Here is a 21229-nt window from a genome sequence, read left to right as displayed (position 1 = left end):
CTGTCCCAGGCTGCTGCAATTCGTTCCCGCTCGAAATGCTCTCTCTCTACAACCTTCCTGAGTCTTTCAAAAATCCATACCTGTGTTGGCCTCTTTCTTCCCCCATTTCGGCTCCCTCTCTGCGCGCCAGATTACTCCCCTTCTCTTGCTGTGACTCTCCCTTCCTCCCAACTCTCTGGCAGGCCATGTGGCTATGCTTCTTTCCAGCCCTTTCTTCCTCTGCTCCTTACCTCTTTCTCTGCCAGCACCAGAAAACCTGCCACCTCAGATTGAGACGCAAACCCTTGTGGCGGGACTCCATCCGGGTGAAAACACAACTCCGGACTGTAACCCAAGAGGCCTGGACTCAAACCCGGCCAAAACCCAGTTAGGGACTCTCCACCTCTGATGTCCTCATCGCCCTTCGCCTCCCCGCTCTCATCTCATACAGGGCAGTTCTCCCTACGCTGTTTTCCAATCCCTGGAGATCTGGCTTTCTAATTTATTAATACTTCTCTATTTTACTCACTTGGCTATTTTCAAGGCTTAACCTCTTTGACTTGACTATCCCTTTGCAAATCCCTCAACCATTCTCAGTTTTCCCATTGGTTCTCCCTGATGCTTTTCTCCTCAGTTGCAGTTATTTCTCTCAGTCCTTCTGACTCGGCTTCTCCTGATCCTCCTGCCTCCTGAATTTACTGAGTGGGCCACAGAACGAGACGCCCCCGGACCGGAAGATCACCTTTTCCGACCGAGCTGAACTGGGCATGGAACAGCACTGGCTGTCACAAGGCTGGACCAGGTCACCTACCCTACGCGGGGTGAGGGGACGGGCTGACACGAAAGGGGCCTGCTGCGGGGCAGAAGGACCGGCCTCAGGAGACGTGAGGACAGACGGGCTGGGAGAGAGGGGCCTCAGGAGCGGGGCGGGCTCTCCGGAATCCCGGGACCGGGGAGAGGGCGCGCGGCCTATCTGGGCTCTGCCTCCCGCAGTGGAGAAGGCGATGCGGCGGGCGTGACTCCAACTCGCGAGCGAGGGCTTTACTTGGCGAGGCCAGAGGTAAAAAAGGGTTTTAAGCAGGAAAATGTCGCCAGAGGCGGTGTCTACGCGGACCGAGGGCCGAAACCGCCTCAGCAACACTTAAAACCCAAACGAAAAGATAACTGGGCCGCCAACGGCAGCGGCAGCGTTTATTCGGTGCCGAGCACCGGGTGCCACGGTTTTCAGGTCGCTGGCATGAGAACGAGTGAGCGGGGTCGGAGGTGTGGATTTGAGGGGTGGCGAGCTCTTCAAACTTACTCTAGAAGGAAGCTTAGGCGCAGCTCGGGGACCTCGGCTCCGCGCTTTCCAACTTCCGGCTCTGTGTGAAAGGGCTTTTGGTATTAGAGCTGAGCTGAGGCGTCCGACCCGGGGCGGGGCGAGCACCGCTGTGCGCAGAGTTCGTGGGAGGGGCGGGCCGCGGAGGGGGGCGGGGCCTGTTACCTTGACAGCACTAAGTTACCTTCTGTAACACAGCTCAGGTAAAACTTCAAGCTTCAGCTGAGGCTGAAACTCCAATACTTTGGCCACCTCGTGCAAAGAGTTTGAGAGGGCAACAGGCAGGAAGGCCAGGGGTCTCCAAAAGGAGGAAATAACCTGCAAGTGTCAGACATTTTTGTCTTTAGCGGCAGGAGGAAACAAACTAGTGATATTTTTTCCTTCTCTATACAAATTTAAAAGGAGGTTTCTCTTAAAATACTGTGTTGCCATAATGACACCTGGTTTCACCTGAAGTTAACTATTCTCAAACCTAGTGATAACCAATGCCTTTTTCTTATGGAAATGTTTGTCTTAAGCTATGCTAATGTACTATGCATTTACCCCCAAACTCTGTCTTCTAGTTGGTTCTGCCTCTTGGCTCAGAACCTACTTGACAAACCAGTATGTTATACTCAGATATTGTTCCCCTAATCTATGTAAATGAAACTGTATGGTGGTCTGCCCTTCTTCAAGATTCAAGTTAATCATTTTATGGCCCAGGATAAACCATTTGCTTGCCAAGATTATCCCAAAATACATCTTATGGGTGAGCGGCCTGGTGCCATTCTGAATATTAAGACATTCCTTTCTTTCATTAACAGACTGCTAGTAATATATAACATCCAGCTGAAGACTAGCAGGGGGTTACTCTTTCTGCCCCCTTCTGATGCCTATGTCAGAAGCTTTCTCTATCTCCTTTATACTTTAATAAAACTTTATTACACAAAAGCTCTGAGCGATCAAGCCTCGTCTCTGGCCCCGGATTGAATTCTTCTCCTCTGGGGGCCAAGAATCTCGGTGTCTTTGCGTGATTCAACAATAACCTTTCATCTTGGGGGCTCGTCCGGGATCCTTCAGGACAAGGTAAGGAAGCTTGGAGCTCTAGTTCTTTGTTCTCTTAGCGAACACTTTTTCTGGTGTGCTTTACTAACGCTCCGGTGTGCTTGTGTGAATGAATGACATGCCCTGCGAGAAGCAAGTGAGGAGCCCTACTCTGCGGTTCCACGGTGATCTCATACGGCTTATGGCAGAAACCTGTCGGGGGTTTATACCGACCTGCCAATGCCAAGAGGCACCCAATGTCTCCTTCAGAAACTGACCAGAAATGGACAAAGCGTGTGGACCGAACTCTCCCTACTTGGTCAAATTTTTTGGTCTCTTTGACCATTTCATAACTCCTTGGGAATTAGAAGTACTAACCTAATCTATCAGATCATAGACTTTCAAGGGACTGGTGATCTATAGTGCTACTGTGTACTGTGGCTTAGGTCCCAAATTTAGATTGGTAGTCAAGAAAGCGCCTAGCCTCGCTAGGAATCGAAAGTTTGGAAGCTAGATGGAGCTCTAGCTCCAAGAACATCTCTGAGGTTAAAGGTGACTCAGATTGGGACTGCAATGATTTTTTTTTCCTTTGGTAACACTGGCTCTTAGTGGGCCAGATGGAGGCTCCTATACTGGTGTGGTAATGCTTGGTAAGAACATCTCAACTTCATGTTCGTTTCAGTCTTATTGTGGTCAGGAATATACTCAAGGTCATGCACAGGCACTCAGGTCTTAGCTTGGGATACATTCCAGAAGGTTACTCTGATTCACCCCGGTGACATCAGAGGAAGCAAGGTTAAAGGTGAAGAGCTGGAAGTCAAGTAGGGATGCTATCAGGTCTACCCCAGGTACATCCCCACCCCATCTCGGTTGTAGAACCGGGAGAGACGCGGACAGCGCCTACGTCGGTAAGGGACAAACTAAATCCGACCAGGAAGGAAAAGCTTTTGGTGTAAAGTCTGTCTACACCCCCATCTAGAGCACGGAGGGACGCCTCCGGTAGAAAAAATGGCGCTGGTCGCTTTTTTTCTCTCGCACAGACGGGAGCTAACAATTCCAGCCTCACTCCTTTGAACTGTATCCTGAAAAACTGGGATAGATTTGATCCCCAGGGCTTAAAGAAGACACACCTGGTCTTCCTATGTGATACAGCATGGCCACGGTATCCATTGGAGGACGGCGAACGGTGGCCAGTTGGAAGGTCTCTTAAGTATAATACTGTTTTACAATTAGACTGGTTCTGTAAGGAACTAGGAAAAAGTGATCTCAAAAGATAGATTTCTCACTCAGTTGGCTCCAGATATCCGCCCTAAGCTATTAAAACGGGCGTATAGACCAAATCAGTCTTTAGACACTGTTACAACTGGCTCAGACAGTCTATTATGGTAGGGAATATCAGGAAAAGAAAGAAAGGCAAAAAAGGACACAGGAAAAGGCGGAAGCCTTCGACATGGCTATGAAAATCGTTCTTAAACAGCCTGAAAAAAATGCCCAGAGGGACCCAGGTAAAAAGGGATGGGCTTGCTGTTACTGTGGAAAGGAGGGGCACCTCAAGCGGGATTGCCCTCAGGCATCTAAGCTGCCTCAGGCATCTAAGCCGCCCCCGGCTCCATGTCTGGTCTACGAAGGACCACACTGGAAGAGAGACTGCCCTCAGAAGCCTAGGTCTCCGGGGCCGGACTCTCAAGACAATCAGGACCGAGGTGCCCGGGGGTCCCCACACAAGCTCCCGTCCTAATTACACCTGAGGAACTCCGGGTATTAATAATTGTGGGGGGCCAATCCGTCGATTTCCTTTTAGATACTGCAGCAACTTACTCTGTGCTTACTGAAGCCCCTGGCCCACTTTCTTCCCGATCTGCTTCCATAATGGGACTGTCTGGACGAGCCAAAAGGTATTATTTCAGTTATTCTTTATCTTGCAACTGGGATTCTATTTTCACACGAGTTTCTGATCGTGCCAGAATCTCCCTCACCCCTTTTGGGGAGGGATATACTAAACAAGGTCCAAGCCTCTCTTTTCATAAATATGGAGCCCTCCCTTTCTCTCCCTTCAGTTGAACAAAATGTAAATCCTAGAGTATGGGCTGATGGAAAATCTGTGGGTTGAGCACAAAATGCTATTCCTGTAGTTGTCAAGCTCAAAGACCTGCACTTATTTCCACATAAGAAACAGTATCCACTGAAACCTGAGGTGAAGGAAGGGTTAAAACCCATCATCGAAAATTTAAAGGAGCAGGGACTATTATTTCCCTGTAACAGTCCTTACAACACTCCTATTTTGGGTATAAAAAAATCAAATGGTAAATGGAGACTAGTTCAAGATTTACGAATAATAAATGAGGTTGCAGTTCCTTTACACCCCGTGGTGCCTAATCCTTATACTCTATTGTCTGAAATTCCTGAGCGAACCAAATACTTCTCAGTAGTTGATTTAAAAGATGCCTTGTATTCAGTGCCTTTGGTGGAAGAAAGTCAATTTCTATTTGCTTTTGAAGACCCTACACAGCCAGCTTCTCAGTTAACCTGGACAGTTTTGCCCCAGGGATTTCGTGACAGTCATCACTTATTTGGACAAAGTTTGTCACGGGATCTACGAAACTTTAATAGCTCTGAAGCGGTGGTGTTACAATATATTGATGATATTTTTCTCTGTGCTGAGACAGAGGAAGCTTGTTCAGGAGTCTCAGAAGATTTCTTAAACTTTCTGACAGGCTGTGGTTACAAGGCATCAAGAGAATAGGCTCAGCTTTGTCAACCATCGGTTAGATATCTAGGCCTAATCATATCATAAGGGATTAGGGCCATAGGCCCTGAGAGAATTAAACCTATACTAAATCATCCCCGACCTATGACTTTAAGACAATTGAGAGGATTTTGGGGAATCACAGGTTACTGTCATATTTGGATTCTGGGTTATGGGGAACTTGCCCAGCCTTTACATAAACTTATAGCTAAAACTCAGCAGGCCCAAACTGACAAACTGGTTTGGTCTCCAGAAACTCAAAAGGCTTTTAAGGTTCTTCAGACTGCTCTCTTGCAAGCTCCAGCTCTGAGCTTGCCCACAGGGTCACAATTTAATTTGTTTGTCACTGAAAGAAAAGGTATGGCCTTGGGAGTTTTGACACAACTCTGAGGGCCTCACCAGCAACCTATTGCTTATCTAAGCAGAAAATTAGATGTAATTTCACGTGGGTGGCCCCACTGCCTAAGAGTAATTGGGGCAGCAACTTTATTAACACCTGAACCTTTAAAAATAATTAATGGACAAAATCTTACTGTACTGACTTCCCATGATGTGAGTGGAATCTTAAATTCTAAGGTTAATATTTGGATGACAGACAATAGGCTTCTTAAATATCAGTCACTGTTGTTAGAAGGACCAGTAACTAAGCTTAAAGTTTGTGGAAACATTAATCCTGCCACTTTCCTTCCTGAGAAGGAAAATGCAACACCTGATCACGATTGTTCCCAATTCCCAATTTTAAACTAGGCAGCTCGGGAAGATCTAATGGATGCCCCATTAGACAATCCTGACATGGAAATATTTACAGATGGCAGTTCTTTTGTTCGGGATGGAAAGCGTAAAGCAGGTTACACCTTGGTGACTGCTGAATAGGTTTCAGAAGCAAAATCTCTCCCCCAGGAAACCAGTGCTCAGTTAGCGGAGCTTGTGGCTCTGACCAGAGCTCTAGAGTTAAGCCAAGGACAGTGGGTAAATATCTACACAGATTCTAAGTATGCTTCTTTGACTTTACATGCTCATGCTGCAATATGGAAAGAAAGACAGGTTAAAACAGCAACAGGAGAACCTATTAAACACTTCAGAGAGGTCGAAAGACTTTTAACTGCTATATATTGTCCTAAAGAAGTAGCTGTTAAACATTGCAAAGGGCACAGCAGGGATGGAAGTAGCCGAAGGTAATCAGCTGGCTGACTGTCAAGCCAGAAAAGCGACACTTTATGAAACCCCTTCACTGCAGACGCCTTTGATTTGGACAGGTCCTGTGGAACAGGAAAAACCACAATATACTGAGGAAAAATTAGAAAGATATGAGAAACGAGGAACAAAGATTACTGATAAAGGATGGTTACAGTCCGAAGATGGACGATTAATAATCCTGAAAATGCTCAGTGGAAAAAATCTTATGGGTTTACATCAGAGTTTTCATTTGGGTGCAGAGAGTACTTACCAAATGGCTTCTCGTTTGTTTGAAGGTTAAAATGTAATGAAAACTTTAAAAAATATTATCAAAAGGTGTGAGGTTTGTCAGAAAAATAACCCAAAGACTAAAAAGCTAGCAAAATCTGGATTACAACGAAGTGGGAAGTATCCTGGAGAGGACTGCGAAATTGATTTTACTCATAGGCCAAAAACTATTTGATATTCTTGCTTACAAGTTTGGGTAGATACTTTTACTGGATGGATTGAGGCTTTTCCCTGTCTTAGTGAACAGGCTAAGCAGGTTATGAAGATTTTAATCCATAAAATTATCCCCAGGTCTGGGCTGCCACGGAGCCTTCAGAGTGCCAATGGCTCTGCCTTTAAAGCTGCTGTAACTCAGGGGTATCTAAAGTTCTAGGAATAAAATATACTTACACTGTTCCTGGAGACCCCAATCCTCAGGAAAGGTTGAAAAAGCTAATGACATTATCAAAAGACATCTGCACAAATTAACCCAAGAGACGCAGGACAATTGGATTAGTCCTACCCATAGCTTTAATGAGGGACTGTCCCCCTTTAAATATATTTATGAAAGGCCTTTCTTATGCACAGACATTGTTATAGACCCTAAAACCTTGGAATTAATTAGTTATGTAACTCAGCTCTCAGCTTTTCAACAGGCATTAACAGGACTCTGGGAGACAACTCCTGACCCCTCCTCTGAGTCAAACAAGTCTCTCTTTGAGCCAAAAACTGAGGTCCTCATAAAAACATTGGGATCTGGGGGCCCATCCCTCGAGCCCCTCTGGGAAGGCCCTTACCAGGTTATTCTTTCTTCTCCCACAGCTGTCAAAGTGCCAGAAATTGATTCGTGGGTACATCACACTCGAGTTAAGAGGTGACACCATGACCAAAACTAAGTGACATCTTTTTATGTCTTTACTTTCTATACTCTGATTTTGTACTTTTCAGATGGGCCTGATAACCTATGTGAGCCTACTTCTGCTGACTCCAAAAATCCTGAGTGTACCGTTTGATCCTCAAGACAATGCCTTCTTCTCCTGGGCTCACTCCTACCCTGCATTCCACAATCAGTCTAACTGCTGGGTCTGTAGAACACTCCCCTCTTCATCAGTGGAAGGTTTCCCGTGGTGGACATCTCCACTTAAAAGAAAAGACTTTCTCCAAGTCTCTACCTTCGAAAATAATCACATGCGATGCCTCTTCTTCATTTGATGACATCTACCAACCCTAAAATGAACTGGTGCAACACGTTGCACTTTAACTATAGACATAATGTGAATTTTAATTTTGATTTTAGCTTGTTTTAATGACTATGTTGCCTTACATCTGTAACTGTGTAACTAGATTTGTTTCTAGCCACATAAAAGCTTTTAAGTTACAAATGGTTGCTCAAACTCCTGCTACTGCTACAGCTTCCTCCAACTACTACTTGGGGCCCCTGGATCAGATATCCTCAATATGAGGATTAGGAGAATATGTTGCCTCACCAATTTAGGGACAACGCCCCTTGTCAGCTCGGAAGCAGTTATGGAACAAAAAAGACGCCCCTTTTCCCTAGGCAACATAATTCTCCTAAAAGAAAAGGGGGGAATAAGAGCAGGCAGGAAGGCCAGGGGTCTCCAAATGGAGGAAATAGCCTGCAAGTGTCAGACATTTTTCTCTCTCTTAAGGGGCAGGAGGAAACAAACTAGTGATATTTTTTCCTTCTCTATACAAATTTAACAGGAGGTTTCTCTTAAAATACTGTGTTGCCATAATGACACCTGGTTTCACCTGAAGATAACTATTCTCAAACCTAGAGATAACCAATGCCTTTTTCTTATGGAAATGTTTGTCTTAAGCTATGTTAATGGACTATGCTTTTACCCCAAACTCTGTCTTCAAGTCCCTTCAGCCTCTTGGCTCAGAACCTACTTGACAAACCAATATGTTATACTCAGATATTGTTCCCCTAATCTATGTAAATGAAACTATTTGTATGGTGGTCTGCCCTTCTTCAAGATTCAAGTTAATCATTTTATGGCCCAGGATAAACCATTTGCTGCCAAGATTATCCCAAAATACATCTTATCGGTGAGGGGCCTGGTGCCATTCTGAATTTTAAGACATTCCTTTCTTTCATTAACAGACTGCTAGTGATATATAACATCCAGCTGAAGACTAAGAGGGGGGTACTCTTTCTGCCCCCTTCTGATGCCTATGTCAGAAGCTTTCTCTATCACCTTTATACTTTAATAAAACTTTATTACACAAAAGCTCTGAGCGATCAAGCCTCGTTTCTGGTCCCGGATTGAATTCTCCTCTGGGGGCTAAGAATCCCAGTGTCTTTGCCTGATTCAACAACAACCTTTCAAGTTGACTCACTGGAAAAGACTCTGATGCTGGGAGGGATTGGGGGCAGGAGGAGAAGGGGACAACAGAGGATGAGATGGCTGGGTGGCATCACCGACTCAATGGACATGAGCTTGAGTGAACTCCGGGGGTTGGTGATGGACAGGGAGGCCTGGTGTGCTGCAATTCATGGGGTCGCAAAGAGTCGGACTCGACTGAGCAACTGAACTGAACTGAAGATAATATAACAACAATGTATCCTCCTTGAGGACATGTTTCTCCTTGAGAACCTTCTGATTAATCCTGTCATCTTGAAATGTAAATTCTGGGCATGGGTCTGGTAAGACCTTTACAACCTTGAGACATAATTTTGACTTACTGTAATAACTAATTGAGAAAATATATAGCTCCCTTGCTAAGACTAGCGAGGGGGGGCATTCTCCATCCCCCTTCTGATGTCTATGTCAGAAGCTTTCTCTGTCCCATTTCATACTTTAATAAAACTCTGCTACACAAAAGCTCTTGAGTGATCAAGCCTGGTCCCTGGTCCCAAAGCTATATCATCTTCTTCGGAGATCATGAATCTGACGTTGTTCACCGTAAGCTATCATCTCTATGTACATTACAAGAGGTTTCCAACCACTATTAATGTTGTGCTTTCCTCTCTGCCCTGAAATCTCATCTCTGTTCTCATTTTTCATACATTCCCGTCCATTTGGGGGGTTTGTTTTGTTTCCAAAACAAGTATCTCAAACTAAAATATGTGATGTATGAAAAGAGCACACCTAACATTGTTCTCAATGGTGAAAGACTGAAAACTTTTCCTCTGAGATCGGGAAGAAGGCAAGGACGCACACTCTGCATCACTGTTCAACAAAGGACTGAAACCCCTAACCAGAGCAATTAGACAAGAAAAAGAAATCAAAGCTTCCTAAAGTGAAAAATTAGAAAGTTACCTTCTTCCCTAGAGGACAAGGTCTTTTATGTATAAACTGTAGATTCCACACAGACACAAAAAACCCCTGCCACATCAAATAGCAGCTTTGGCAAACTTGCAGGATACAAAAGTCAACGTGCAAATCAGCTGCATTTCTGTACACAATGAACAATGTTAAAAGAAAATCACATAACAATTTTATTTACTATTGTATTAAAAATGGGTGAAATATTTAGGAATAATTCACCAAGGAGGTGAAATATATACACTGAAAACTATTTAACCATTTCTAAAAGAAATCCAAAATAAACAAATAAATCTAGTAGTCATAGACTGGAAATCTCAGTACTCTATATTTCCAAGTTACTCAATGTGCTCCACAGATTTAATGAATTCATTATGAAACTTACAATAGAAATGTTTGCAGAAATAGAAAAAACTTGCCAGAACTCATAAAGATTCTCAATGGGACCACAAACTGCAAAAATACTCTTCAATAAGTACAAAGATGCAAGATGAAGGCCACCCTTTTTAAAATTTCAAGCCATATCATGATATAATCCAGATGGTGTAGTATTGGCATAAACACAGATTTATAAACCAAGGGAACAGAAGAGAATGTTCAGAAACAACCATTTGCATATATTTAAAATCTAATGACAAGGATGCCAAGAAAACCCAGTGGAAAAAAGACAGTTGTCATAACAAATGGTGAATCTCTGAGTTAAACAATGAAGAGGAAACTTCACCTGCATCAAAAGTAAAAGCATCTCTGTGCCAAACCACAAAATGAACACCGTGAAAAGACAAAATCTGAAGAATGAAGGCAATGAAAGTGAATTTCCAGCTCTCAGAGATTTAGATTCATGTCACAGATTCAAACAGATGATGGAATAGCACACCCTCTATCACTGATACCTGATTCTGAACTTTCCATCCTATTTCCAATCAAGATTTTGAAGTCAGTGACTCACTCACTTAGCTTCAATTACGTTAGAACAAATTTCTCTTTTTAGGTCTACTTCCAGACTTTACCAGGTACTGTGCATGTTAGTACCTGACTTCCACCCACAGCTTCTTAATCCTGATTGACAGAGAGCAGACTGCACATCCAGAAGGACCCGAGGCAATCCCTGCTGCCCAACAGCACTGAGACCCCTTCTCAAGCCTGTGGGTGAGAAGCCCTGCCCAAGATGGTGCCCTCCACACAAGGTCCAGGCCACTGGGTCATGGGGAGATGGGATCTAAGTGGAGACGACAGGCCCTGAGGGAAGTTCCCTGGTGAGTGTGCATGTACGGGTGTCAGGAAGGATACTTCAGAGTCAGACATGACTAGTAAGTCCAAAGAAGGGATTTCAGGAAGGACAGACTGAGAATCAACTGAGAATATGATTTTACCTGAGAAAGAGCCATTCCTGTTTTCTTTCCTTTTTCCCTCCTCTTCCCAGCTTCTTCCTCAGACAATGTAAGTTTTTAGAAGTTGATCTTGCAAGTGGAAAACAGGCTGCTTAAGGCTTAGAATCAACATCCCCCCTTCGTTTGCGACAACCACAAAAACAGGAAGACCTCACTGTGTGGAACAGTCCTTTGGTGTCCACTGCCTCGGGTGGGATGCTGTTTCTGCCCTCCTATTTCTTCCCTCACACCTGTACTGCCCCTCTCTGCAACTTTTTCTCCTCTTGCTGCTCTTCTCCCCACCCCCACCCTTCTAATTCTCCTAAATATCTATACATCTGTCTCTTTGTCCAACTCTGCTCCCTCTCTACCTTCTTGTCACACCCCTTCTCTCCCTGTTACACTCCCACTCTGGGGCACTCCAGGTGTCTAGGCTTACTTCCTTCTCTTCTCTTCTAGTCAATATCTATCCCTGTTTCTCTCCTAGGATCACCCCTGTCAGCCCTCCTACCGCAGACGCAAGGCCCCTGTCTCCTTGTCTCCAGCTCCTGGAAATACCATGCCTTTGTCCATTATTCTTTCACCCACCCGCTACTTTAAGGGCTAACTCTATTTCATTTTACCATCCCTTTGCAACTGCCTCAGCCATCCTGGGCGACCCCGTCGGTTCTCTCATTGTTTTCCACTTCTGACTTTGCCTTGCACTCTCAGTCACTGCTTCTTCAGATCCCCCTCGCCCACGTATCTACAGAAATGTTGAGTAAATGAAATGCCCACCTATCAAAAGAGCACATTTTCCAACGAGACGGACTCGTGACGGAAAAACGCTGGGTGTCACACGTCCAGCCCAGGGGTGCGGAAAAGGGACTGACCAGGAAGGGAGGCCTGTGGGGCAGAACGATCGGCCTGAGGAGATGCGAGGGCAGAGAGGCTGGGAGAGAGGGGGGTCTCGGGCCGGGCGGGCTCTCCAGAATCGCAGGACAGGGGAGAGGACGCGGCTTCTCCGGGAGCGGGGCTGTCCACGCGACCTCCAGGGGCCGACAGGGTGAGGCGGTGGAGGTGGGCGTGTCCGAATCCCCCTCGCCCCTAGGACTTTACAAGGCAGGGCGTAGGTACTAACGGTTAAGTTTTAAGCAGGAAAATATCCCGAAAGGCGGTGTCTCTGGGGCCGAAGGCCGAAAAGCAAACGGCAAGGACAAGCCTCAGAGCTATTTCGAATACTCGACCTGCAACCGCGGCCTCTGGGTTTATTTGGGGCGGGCGAAAGGGAATTGGGATATTACTTCCACAGAACCAGCAGGACCCTGAAGATGGGCGTGGCGAGGGCTGGTTGGACGGCTAAGCGCGCACCACAGGTTTACAACTAAGTTCAGTTCAGTTCAGTAGCTCAGTCGTGTCCGACTCTTTGTGACACCGTGAATCGCAGCACGCCAGGCCTCCCTGTCCATCACCAACTCCCGGAGTTCACTGAGACTCACGTCCATCGAGTCAGTGATGCCATCCAGCTATCTCATCCTCTGTCGTCCCCTTCTCCTCCTGCCCCCAATCCCTCCCAGTATGAGAGTCTTTTCCAATGAGTCAACTCTTCCCACGAGGTAGCCAAAGTACTGGAGTTTCAGCTTTAGCATCATTCCTTCCAAAGAAATCCCAGGACTGATCTCCTTCAGAATGGACTGGTTGGGTCTCCTTGCAGACCAAGGGACTCTCAAGAGTCTTCTCCAACACCACTCTGCAAAAGCATCAATTCTTCGGCGCTCAGCTTTCTTCACAGTCCAACTCTCACATCCATACATGACCACTGGAAAAACCATAGCCTTGACTAGACGGACCTTAGTTGGCAAAGTAATGTCTCTGCTTTTCAATATGCTATCTAGGTTGGTCATAACTTTTCTTCCAAGGAGTAAGCGTCTTTTAATTTCATGGCTACAGTCACCATCTGCAGTGATTTTGGAGCCCCAAAAAATAAAGTCTGACACTGTTTCCACTGTTTCCCCATCTATTTCCCATGAAGTGATGGGACCATATGCCTTGATCTTCGTTTTATGAATGTTGAGTTTTAAGCCAACTTTTTCACTCTCCACCTTCACCAAGAGACTTTTTAGTTCCTCTTCACCTTCTGCCATAAGGGTGGTGTCATCTGCATATCTGAGGTTATTGATACTTCTCCCAGCAATCTTGACGCCAGCTTGTGCTTCTTCCAGCCCAGCGTTTCTCATGATGTACTCTGCCTAGAAGTTAAATAAGCAGGGTGACAATATACAGCCTTGACGTACTCCTTTTTCTATTTGGAACCAGTCTGTTGTTCCATGTCCAGATCTAACTGTTGCTTCCTGACCTGCATACAGATTTCTCAAGAGGCAGGTCAGGTGGTCTGGTATTCCCATCTCTTTCAGAATTTTCCACAATTTATTGTGATCCACACAGTCAAAGGCTTTGGCATAGTCAATAAAGCAGAAATAGATGTTTTTCTGGAACTCTTGCTTTTTCCATGATCCAGCGGATATTGGAAATTTGATCTCTGGTTCCTCTGCCTTTTCTAAAACCAGCTTGAACATCTGGAAGCTCCCCGTTCACGTATTGCTGAAGCCTGGCTTGGAGAATTTTGAGCATCACTTTACTAGCATGTGAGATGAGTGCAATTGTGTGGTGGTTTGAGCATTCTTTGGCATTGTCTTTCTTTGGGATTGGAATGAAAACCGACCTTTTCCAGTCCTGTGGCCACTGCTGAGTTTTCAAATTTGCTGGCACATTGAGTGCAGCACTTTCACAGCATCATCTTTCAGGATTTGAAATAGCTCAACTGGAATGCAATCACCTCCACTAGCTTTGTTCGTAGTGATGCTTTCTAAGGCTCACTTGACTTCACATTCCAGGATGTCTGGCTCTAAGTGAGTGATCACACCATCCTGATTATCTGGGTTGTGAAGATCTTTTTTGTACAGTTCTTCTCTGTATTCTTGCCACCTCTTCTTAATATCTTCTGCTTCTGTTACGTCCATGCCATTTCTGTCCTTTATCGAGCCCATCTTTGCATGAAATGTTCCCTTGGTATCTCTAATTTTCCTGAAGAGATCTCTAGTCTTTCCCATTCTGTTGTTTTCCTCTATTTCTGCATTGATCACCCAGAAAGGCTTTCTTATCTCTTCTTGGTATTTGTTGGGACTCTGCATTCAGATGCTTATATCTTTCCTTTTTGCCCTTGCTTTTCGCTTCTCTTCTTTTCACAGCTACTTGTAAGACCTCCCCAGACAGCCATTTTGCTTTTTTGCCTTTATTTTCCATGGGGATGGTCTTGATCCCTGTGTCCTGTACAATGTCACGAACCTCCGTCCATAGTTCATCAGGCACTCTATCAGATCTAGGCCCTTAAATCTATTTCTCACTTTCACTGTATAATCATAAGGGATTTGATTTAGGTCATATCTGAATGGTCTAGTGGTTTTCCCTACTTTCTTCAATTTAAGTCTGAATTTGGCAATAAGGAGTTCATGATCTGAGCCACAGTCAGCTCCCAGTCTTGTTTTTGTTGACATTTACACTAGAAGTAAAAAACTCAATGGGTGCCCGGCGACCTTCCCTTGTGGCCTTCTGCTTCCGCAGGAAACTGCACAGGTGCAGATTCCGAGGCGGAGCGTCCAGGTCGGGACACTGGTCGGATCCCTGCAGGGGAGGGGAGGGGCAACGAGCGTCCAGGTCTGCAGAGCAAGAGCAAGGCGGGGCAAGGGGCAGGGAGGTGTTTAACAGTCCTGTGATTCCCCATAAATTACATCCTGTTTTTGTTGTTGTTGTTGCTTTTAACATCTAAATAGATAGCATATTCTTCTATAATTACAGTATGGAAATGTCTTTGAACAAAATTTTGTCATATGTTCAGGAAAGAACGGTGGTAGTAGTGAAAGTCGCTCAGTCATGTCCAACTCTGTGACCCCATGGTCTATACAGTGCCGGGAGCCAGCATATTGCATATTGAGTGCAGCACTTTCCACAGCATCATCTTTCAGGATCTGGAATAGCTCAACTGGAATTCTATCACTGCTGGGAGCCAGCGTGAGGAACTCCGCCCATGACAAAGGTCATGAGGAAGGAAGCTCGGCATACGCAAAGGTGGGATCGAGCCTCAGGAGTCCCCCTGGAAATTCTCGAGCATCTACCCCCAAAACCAGAGTCTGCCTACTTTCTGCTTTGTGCTTTCACCTACACCTCTGACTTTATGGGGGCTGTCCCCCACTACCTCTCTCTGAAAAAAAGAGTTAGCTTACAGCTCCAGTTAATAATTCCTGGGTGTGACAGTGTTTCAACCTACAAACTCCTTTGGAAATCCTCTAGCCTGCCTGAATAGGTTTTTCCGGCCACATGTGATTGTTCAGAGCCTCCCAACTGTGAGAGGCAGGAGATGTTCTAAACTGCCTAAACACAGATTCCTTTGAGTAGTTAAAAGATTGATTAGAAATTGTATTGGTGAAGGGTTTTTCACTTATTGGGCCAATGTTTGCTGCTAAGTCTCCATACTCCTTACCTACTGTGTCCTTGGCAGTGTATTGATTGATATAATGGGTGTATAGAAATGTAAGTAGTAGCCTCAATGTTTGTAAGCTTGGACCCTTGAGTTAATTCTTTTCTTGATTGAGCCTACCTCACCTTTGCCCTCTAAGAATGCAGCTTTGTCCAATGTTTTTTTGGACGCTGGTGCCTGACTTTGGAATAATCACCTTTAGAGACAAATAAGTTTCTTAAAATGTTAACAGGCCGCCTGGCCAGAAGATGATGTAATTCACCTGAACTTTTGCATATGATAAGTTTGAAAGCCTGGCTTCGATTAGGACCAGGAACTGCTGTCCTTGCATGACTCCACCCCTTCCCCCATTATCCTCTATGCACAACTTAAGGTATAAAAACTACTTTGGAAAATAAAGTGCGGGCCTTGTTCACTGAAACTTGGTCTCCCCATGTCGCTCTCTCTCTCAAATTCTGGCTGAGTCTCCATCTGGAGCGCGGAACCCGCCATGCTTGCTAATTATGCCTGGGCTTCTAAGATCCGACCGGGGAGGCCTCAGTGTCTCCTCTCCTTTCGGAGAACGGAAGGACGCCTGCGGCCTACGTAAGTGGTGCAAACTTCTTGTCTTGAAGTTTTATTGGTCTCCCGCATAAACCAAGCTACTCAGCCTCTTTTCTCCACTGAATTTTCCTACTGAGCTATCCTCATTGTATTACTCTTTATATCCTTAATTAATGTTTAATTAAGCAGTTGTTTCCTGATCCTCGCCTATGCCGTCTCTCCTTCGAATACCCTAGATCAGCCGGGGCTGGACCCCGTCAATAGAGTCCATGGAATTCTCCTGGCCAGAATACTGGAGTGGGTAGTCTTTCCCTTCTGCTTGGGATCTTCTCAAGCCAGGGATCTAACCCAGGTCTCCCACATTGCAGGCAGATTGTTTACCAGCTGAGCCACAAGGGAAGCCCCTATTAATAAGATTCATCCAGTGTTTTACTAACAACATCTAAGCAGCCACGGTATGGTCAGTGTTTGGGGACAGACTTAAAAATCTGCAATCCGTGCCTACCTTTGATTTCTTCTTTGAGTGCCTGTTGGCTGCTAGGCAGATCTCTTCTCCTTAAATTCCTCCAATTTAACTTTTATACATTCCCCCACAGCCTCCTGGAAATTGTGAGGATTTGGGTCACTTTGAGCTCCCCCTTGGGATGAGAGGACAACATGCACTGGGCACAGTGGACAGGAGGAAGCTGGCGGGTTCCGCGGACCAGAGGCAAGGCTGCGGCGGGGCTCCACGCCGCCATGCCCTCAGAGGCGGCCGGCCTTCCCAGGTCGCTGTGTCACCCCGTTACACTTCTAAGGCAAAAGCTTATAACTTTGTAGACCAGTATGTTGGAAACTAGGATATGTCCTCCTAACAAGTAGAAAAGTTTCAATAAAGATTGTATTTTCCTTTTTAAAATTGTTTGAAATTACAAAAGTATGACAACACATTTACATGAGGCTTTGAAAATAGTTACAGACAGTTCCACTATATATCACAATTTTTTAAGAGTAGACAAATTAAGATTTTTAGTTGGAATTTCAATATTAAACTCTCAAAAATTAATAGAATGGACAGGAAAGTAGGATATACTAGACATGAAAATAATTGTGAACCAATTCAACATAATTAAGACTTATATAATTTTCACACAAAAGCAGGATACAAATTTTATTCAAGTTCCCATAGACTATTAACCAGGAGACACTGGAACATGACGTAAAACTAGGTGCAAAAGTTTCATGGCCTAAATAAAGAGTATTGAAATCATACAGGGCCTATTCTCTTATTACTGTGAAACTATGTGAGAAATCAATACCAAAACGTATTTTAAAATAAGCCACATATTTTCAAGTGCAATAAATAAATAAATAAATGTTTTTGTCAGCAGGTTCTTGCCTGTCCTGCTTCTGGCAATTCAGGGGTTGGGAACCTGGGTCTCCAAAGAGTTCCTGTAGGGCGATAATTGGATGCAGAACATTTCCTGCCAGTAGAATAATTGAACCATCTTAAGAAAACAAGGATTTTTTTCTGGATTTCTCTCTGTACTACAAACTAAAATAAGAAATACAAAACTAACCCTGGGGAAAACGTGCCATTTTACAGTGACATCCCGTATAACAACTTTTTCTCTTTGTTCTTCATTCAGCTGGAAGGCCAAACTCCACATGGCTCGGTTCCAGAGACACAAGGTCAAAACCTACAGTCTCATACTGGAGGACTAAGGTATGTGATGGGAACTTCCGTCAATACCTTTTTTTTTGTTTTTTGTTTTCTTTTTTTTTTTTTTTAATTGACAAAGTTTACCAACCATTGCTTTAAAAATAGCAATTTTCGTTGATCAGTTGCTAAGTCGAATCTGACTCTGCAACTCCATGAACTGCAGCACACCAGGCTTCCCTGTCCTTCACTATCTCCCAGGGTTTTCTCAAACTTCTGTTCATTGAGTGGGTAATGCCATCCAACCATCTCATCCTCTGTCGCCCTCTTCTCCTGCCCACAATCTTCCCCAGCATCAAGGTCTTTTCCATCGAGTCTGCTCTTTGCATCATGTGGCCAAAAAGAGCAATACATCTTTAAAAATTGATGAAAACCGCATTGTTCCTTTAGTTCACATTCTAAGCTTCTACTGCTCTCCACACAACAGGCCAATAATTGAGAGACAAGTTGCTGGGGCAGGAATAACGACTTTATTCAGAAAGTCAGCAAACCGAAAATATGGTGGACTGTACCCCCAAAACCATCTTATCCGAGTTAGAACTCAGTCCCCTTTTATATAAAAGAGGAGGGAGTAAGTCAAGTTGAATTCCTTTGAACCTAAGGAATCAAACCCTTAAGTAACAGAGCATAAAAGTCCATCAATAAGAGTTCCCTGAGAAACCTCAAATAATATCAAGGAATTTGAAGAGCAATGGAAGGCCATAAAAAGTCATTGTATAGGGTCACTCCTCAACCCCTCCCCTCCACACAATATCAGTAATCTTATTACTATTTAAATCATTCCTGTGCTGGGGTAGAAAAAAATTTAAGGCTACATAATATATTTAAGATATAATTTCAACTGTTACAGGAGAAAGCAATGGCACCCCACTCCAGTACTCTTGCCTGGAAAATCCCATGGATGGAGGAGCCTGGTAGGCTGCAGTCCATGGAGTCGCTAGGAGTCGGACACGACTGAGCGACTTCACTTTCATTTTTCACTTTCATGTATTGCAGAAGGAAATGGCAACCCACTCCAGTGTTCTTGCCTGGAAAATCCCAGGGACGGGGGAGCCTGGTGGGCTGCCGTCTATGGGGTCGCACAGAGTCAGACATGACTGAAGCGACTTAGCAGCAGCAGCAGCAGCAAAAGTACAAAGCTTATTTATGAGATGATGTTTTGTAATAAAACCATGGAGTTGCATATCCATGCACACATGCATGCACATGTAAATACACAATTGACTGAAATGAAGAGTTGCCTCTTGACACATTTTTAAATCATTTTCTCATTATCACTTTTAGTCATATGTATTTCAGCATCTCTGGGGCCATGAAAATGAATTAACTGTACTTAAGTTTGTCAATAGTACTTTTTTTTAAAGCTTGTTTATTTATTTAGGTTGTGCTGGTCTTTGTTACTTTGTGTGGCTTTTTCTAGTTGCACTAAGCAGGAGATACTCTGTAGTTGTGGTGAGTGGACTTCTCACTGCAATGGCATCTTTTGTTACAGAGAACAGGTTGTAGGTGAACTGCCGGCACAAGGCTTCTGTAGTTGCAACACATGGGGTCTGCAGTTTTGGCTCACAGGCTCTCGAGCATGGGCTCAGTAGTTGTGGTGGATGAGCTTAGTTCCTCCCAGGCATGCGGAATCTTCTTGGACCAGGGAGATCAAACCCATATCCCCTGCATTGGCGGACACATTCTTATCCACTGTACCAATAGGGACGTCTCAACTCTAATACTACATTAGTTTAAAAAAAAAAGAAAGAAAAAGTAGTAGACATATAAAAAACATATATAGAATACTTTGAGTCCTATCTCGATAAAATAACTGTATTCAAAAATAATATGAGGGCATCTCTCCTGGTGCAATGCTAAAGAATCCACCCGCGAATGCGGAAGATATGGGTTCTGCTCCAGGATAATGCCACATGCCTCGGGGCAACTAAGACCAAGTGACACAACTAAGGCCTGTGCTGTAACGCCCAAGAGCCCAAAATACTAGGCCCACGTGCTGAAACTACTGAAGCCCAAGCATCATACAGCCCATGCTCTGCAACAAGACACCACAATGAGAATCCCATGCACCACGACTAGAGAACAGCCCCCAATGCTGGCAACTAGAGAAAAGACCAAGCAGCAACAAAGACCCAGAACACCCAAATAAATAATTTTTCTAAAAAAAAGTGATTTTATCTGCAGTTAATTTTAGTTCCATAGTTATTAACAAAAACCAAAGTCTATTTGTTAATGCCATAATAAAACAATGAACCAAGGTTAGTAAAGTTGGGGACTTCCCTGGCAGTCCCATGGTTAAGACCTTGCACTTCCATTTCAGGAGTTTCAGGTTCAACCCATACTCAGGGAACTAAGATTCTGCAAGCTGCACCATGTGACAAAGAAGACAAAAAAAATTAGAAAATTTGGATTTCATAGTGAAAAATAGATGATGGAATGAAAAGCCCCCTAGCCCTGAGTTCTCTTTCTGAACTTTCCATTCCATTCTCAAACACCAAGATTTTCAAGGAGGTCCTTAAATGTACTATAAATAGTCAGGACTGATTTCCCCTTACTGGCCTCTTTTCCAGATTTTACCACGTATTGTGAGTATTAATACCTGATGTCCATGTGCAGCTTATTTATTCTGGTTGACAGAGAGCAGACAGCACATCCAGATGGGCCCTAAGCAAACTTGCTGCCCAACAGCACTGAGACCACGTCTCCAACCCGTGGGTGAGAAGCCCGGCCCAGGACGGTGCCCAGGGGAGCCTCCTCACAAGGTCCAGGTCACTAGGTCATGGGCAAACGGGATCTAAGTGGAGATGACAGGCCCTCAGAGAAGGCCCCTGGTGAATGTGCATGTACAGGAGACAGACAGGGTACTCCAGAGTCAGACATGATCAGCAAGTCCAGAGATGGGCATTTCAGGAAGGACAGACTGAGAATCAACTCAGAATATGACACCTGAGAAAGAGCCATTCCTGACTCTTTTTCTCCCCTCTTCCATGTTTTTTCTCAGACATCCTGCAGAGATGGATACTGAAAGTTGAACACATGCTGTTTAATACCTACAATCAACAACCCCCCTACCTGAGCCCCAACTACACATGAAGGGAAGCCCTCCATGAGGAACAGACAGTCCTCTGTGCCCCCTGTCTCAGGAGGGACTCAGGACAGTCAATTCCAGCACAGAGACCAACACAGGAGCTTTCCCACACTTTCCCTCGGATCACACTCCCCTCCTGGTGAGGCCTCACATACCCAGCAGCAGGGGGCACCTCCGCTGACCCCACGATCCCCTTCAGGTCACACAGCAGGCC

At 44.7% G+C, this 21229-nt stretch overlaps 1 protein-coding gene and 3 long non-coding RNA genes across 15 annotated transcripts in view; 3 read left to right on the top strand and 1 right to left on the bottom strand.

Annotated features, from left to right (window-relative positions):
• The window catches only part of LOC129631708 (zinc finger protein 665-like), a 41307-nt gene extending 39821 nt beyond the window's left edge, over positions 1–1486 (bottom strand). For 8 of the 11 annotated variants that reach the window (XR_008704158.1, XR_008704160.1, XR_008704154.1 and 5 more), the window contains exon 1: positions 1280–1483. The gene's annotated coding sequence lies outside the window, so the exon portion shown is untranslated. Of the gene's footprint in view, positions 1–230; positions 392–1279 lie in introns of those variants that run through there. The other 3 variants (XR_008704161.1, XR_008704159.1, XM_055552891.1) reach the window with 3 other exon arrangements.
• Positions 1487–3834: 2348 nt separating this feature from the next.
• On the top strand, positions 3835–8764 carry LOC129631807 (uncharacterized). The gene is made up of 2 exons (XR_008704174.1): positions 3835–4215; positions 7458–8764. It is a non-coding gene; the product is annotated as an uncharacterized LOC129631807 (long non-coding RNA).
• Positions 8765–14999: 6235 nt separating this feature from the next.
• LOC129631810 (uncharacterized) lies at positions 15000–21224 on the top strand. Of its 2 annotated transcripts, none has more exons than XR_008704177.1 (3): positions 15000–15276; positions 17857–17933; positions 20929–21224. It is a non-coding gene; the product is annotated as an uncharacterized LOC129631810 (long non-coding RNA). The 2 variants fall into 2 exon arrangements; XR_008704176.1 differs by lacking the exon at positions 15000–15276 and adding an exon at positions 15981–16058.
• LOC129631806 (uncharacterized) lies at positions 16070–17149 on the top strand. The gene is made up of 2 exons (XR_008704173.1): positions 16070–16270; positions 16825–17149. It is a non-coding gene; the product is annotated as an uncharacterized LOC129631806 (long non-coding RNA).
• Positions 21225–21229: the final 5 nt, after the last annotated feature.

This window comes from Bubalus kerabau, chromosome 17 (genome assembly GCF_029407905.1).
Source record: "Bubalus kerabau isolate K-KA32 ecotype Philippines breed swamp buffalo chromosome 17, PCC_UOA_SB_1v2, whole genome shotgun sequence".
NCBI classification, from domain to species: domain Eukaryota; kingdom Metazoa; phylum Chordata; class Mammalia; order Artiodactyla; family Bovidae; genus Bubalus; species Bubalus kerabau.
This window is presented reverse-complemented; position numbering and strand designations above follow the sequence as displayed.